Below are 3,843 nucleotides of genomic sequence, written 5' to 3'. Positions count from 1 at the left end.
GTGGGGGTTTGGAATGCACTGCCTCGGAAGGCAGTGGAGGCCAATTCTCTGGATGCTTTCAAGAAGGAGCTATATAGGCATCTTATGGATAGGGGAATCACGGGATATGGGGACAAATCAGGCAGCGGGTATTGATAGTAGAAGATCAGTCATGATCTCAGAATGGCGGTGCAGGCTCGAAGGACCGAACGGTCTACACTTCACCGATTGTCTATTGTCTATTGTCTATTGTCAAACACAAAGTGAATCTCCCTCCAAACCGTCCCATCACACACTCCCGGGACAGACACAGAGTGAATCTCCCTCCGCACCGTCCCATCACACACTACCGGTCAGACACAGAGTGAATCCCCATCCACTCTATCCCATCACACACTCTCTGGATCAGATACATGCTGTAGCTCCCTCCACATCGTCATACCACGCACTCCCGGGGGTCAGACACAGAATGAAGCTCCCTCCACACCGTCCCATCACACACTCCCGGGGTCAGACACATGGTGAAACTCCCTCCACTCCGTCCCATCACACACTCCCGGGGTCAGACACATGTTGAAACTCCCTCCACGCCGTCCCATCACACACTCCCGGGGTCAGGACACATGGTGAATCTCCCTCCACACCGTCCATCACACACTCCCGGGGTCAGACATATGGTGAAACTCCCTCCACGCCGTCCCCTTAAACACTCCAGGGGTCAGTCGCATGTTGAAGCTCCCTCCACATCGCCCCATCCAACATTCCCGGTGTCAGACACATGGTGAAGCTCCCTCCACAACACTGGTTTAATTTAAGCTTCTTCCACCGGATATCGATCTCTCGTTTCTCAGATTATCTGCCTCTCAGTTTGTACACGCCGGTCGTGTGGCTTCACACCACGTCCTCGTGACTGGACACTCACCACCCCTCCACAGACCTCCCTCGCCTCCCACTCACAACTCAGTTCTACCTCTGGTCTCACACACACTTATGAACTCTGAGACAGACACACTGTTGGAGACTGCAGGAACTCAGAAGAGCGGGTTATTGGTGAGAGGGGAGAGAGGGAGTGAAGAGGAAGATTCGCTCTCTTTCTGAATCCGTTGCTGTCTGATCGGACTGTGAGGCGGTAGATTCACCCTGTGTCTGACCCGGGAGAGTGTGATTGGATGGTGTGGAGGGAGCTTCACTCTGTGCCTGATCCCGGGAGTGGGTGATGGGACGGTGTTGAGGGAAATTCACTCTGTGTTTGACCTCGGGAGCGTTTGTGTGTTTGTTCGGACGGTGCCGAGGCGCTCTCTCTCTCTCTCTCTCTCTCTCTCTCTCTCTCTCTCTCTCTCTCTCTCTCTCCTCTCTCTCTCTCATCTCTCTCTCTCTCTCTCTCTCTCCTCTCTCTCTCTCTCTCTCCGTCCCTCTCTCACTCCACTATCTAACACACACACACACACACACACACACACCACACACACACACACACACACACACACACACACACCACACACACACACACACACCGATTTGTCGCACAACCACCCACTTAGCCACAATCCTCCCGCACCATTTCCAAAGCCCCCGTCTCCTTTCAACTCTCCCATTATTTACCGTGGAGGGTCTAACTAATCTCCACAGTCTAGTAGGCGGCGCATTTCCTGGGAACGAGACAGTCATATTTCAATCCGGCAACGTTCAGTGAGCAGGAAAATGTGGAAGAGGAAAAGTGGGGGTAGAGAGGCTAGGAGACAAAAAGGAGAAGGCTTAGTGAGGAGGGCAGTGAGATAGAAAGGCAGATGAGAGAGAGGGAATGGAGATAAAACGAGAGAGCTTGAGAGACGTGTCAAATTGAAGTGGGTAAGAGGCATTCATGGGAGAGATAGAGGCAGATAGTGAGGGGAGAGTGAGGGACACCGAGAGAAATACAATGATAGACAGAAGGTGGTGGAGGGTTTTTGTGAGAACTGCTTGAACTCCGTCTGTTGGTCTCACGTCACTGCTATTTTAATTTTTGCTGTCGGTACGACAGCCCAGTCAGTGTAGCCGCACGCTTTCAATACTTCTCTGAAATATTGACAACCCCCAGCTTATGTTCTCATATGCGAAGAGACTCAATACTCAGACACCGCTCAGCGTGTGTTGGTTTCCTGTAAACTTCAATATCTAAATGACCGCTTTCGTTGGTAAGTACTACAGAGTCTAAAAATGGCAATCTATTGTTCTGACGTCTTTTGGAAGGGAGGAGGCTCGTTTACTTCATGGGTGTTTCGGGTTGTCCCGGGGCCGTGGTTTCCAGAGCACAAAGGGTCTGAAGCCCCGGCGATAAGCAGTGCAGTGGGAGCGCTGACGCTCAAACCAGGAATCAACTGGAGGTCGGGGTAGTTGTGAGGTATCCGTTGCAAATCTCTCTGATAATAAAGGCTCTGAATGAGTGACAATATATGTCCGACTTTCCCTCCTTGTTCACTCATCATCCCTCACTCTTCCCCCTCTTCCATTCCTTTCTCTCTCCCCTCTTCTCTTCCTATGTCCCTCCAACTTCCATATTCCTTCTCCCTCAATCGTCCCCTTCCCTACAACCTTTCGCCCTCTCTGTAGGGCTTTCTCTCCTCGCTCCCTTCCTTCTCCCCTCCCTGTCCGTCTCTCTCTCTCTCTCTCTCCTCTCTCTCTCTCTCTCTCCTCTCTCTCTCTCTCTCTCTCTCTCTCTCTCTCTCTCTCTCTCTCTCTCTCTCTCTCCTCTTCTCTCTCTTTCTCCTGCTTTCCCCATTCAGCTCGCTCTGTTTTCTCACTCTCTCCTCTAACTTCTCTGCAAGAATCTACCCTCTCTATTTCGACCCCCTCTCTCTCGACACTTACCCCGCTTTCTGACCCCAGTATACCACGTCTCTCTTTCGCGCCAAGCCCTGCCGTCCCTTCAATCTCTACCTGCTCTGTTTCTCCACACTCTCACTAATCTTCCTCCAGCCACTCGCATCGGTCCAGACCAACCCCTCTCACACCCTCAATCTCGCTCTTCCCCAGCACTGCCCTCCCCCTGCTCTCGGCTCCACTCTTTATCAGCTGCTCATCTGGTGTTTGTTTGTCTCGCTGAGCTCAGAGACGCAGAGGATCCTCGACAGGATGGACGACAGCGAGACTTACATGAAAAAGCAGCCTTTAAAACCAGGTTCACTGTCTCAATTGAAAAATGAGTGCAGCAGAGACGGAGGGAGTGAGCTTTAGTCTCTTTCTGACACAGGGATTGTGTGGTGGGACGGTGTGGTGAGAGGTTCACTCCATGTCTGACTCCGGGAGTGTCCGATGGGACGGTGAGGAGAGTGCTGCACTTTATGTCTGATCCGGCAGTTTGAGATGCGACGGTGTGAAAGCAACTTTACTCTGTGTCTAACGCAGTTTCTACGTGCTGGGGTTGTGTTTTGGGAGAGTGTGTTGGGGACCTTTCTTTATGTCTGACAACAGGATTATTTCATGGACAGTGCAGGGGGAGCTTAGCTCTGTCTCTTACCCGGCGACTCTGTGTTTGGAGGGATCTTCACTTTACTACTGACGCCGGGAATGTGCGATGGGCCGGTGTGAAAGAATTCCCATTCTGTGTCTGACTACCGGCGTATATAATGGACTGTGTAGAGATAGATCAATGTCCATTGGTCCTATTTTCCAGAGCAGAGATGGAGCGGATCAATGTTGTATTAACTCTGTTTCAAAGCGTCATTTAATAAATTTAAAACAGGAAGAGGTATGCGTGATATATCAATTCCAGAGTGAAATACCCTGCTCTCCATTCCATCACTTACATCGGGGGTCAGACACACAGAAGAGCTCCCTCCACACCGTCCCATTACACGCTCCCGGGGTCAGACACAGAGTGAATCT

Source organism: Hemitrygon akajei, unplaced genomic scaffold (assembly GCF_048418815.1).
Source record: "Hemitrygon akajei unplaced genomic scaffold, sHemAka1.3 Scf000071, whole genome shotgun sequence".
In the NCBI taxonomy this organism is placed as follows: domain Eukaryota; kingdom Metazoa; phylum Chordata; class Chondrichthyes; order Myliobatiformes; family Dasyatidae; genus Hemitrygon; species Hemitrygon akajei.
Note: the sequence above shows the minus strand (reverse complement) of the source record.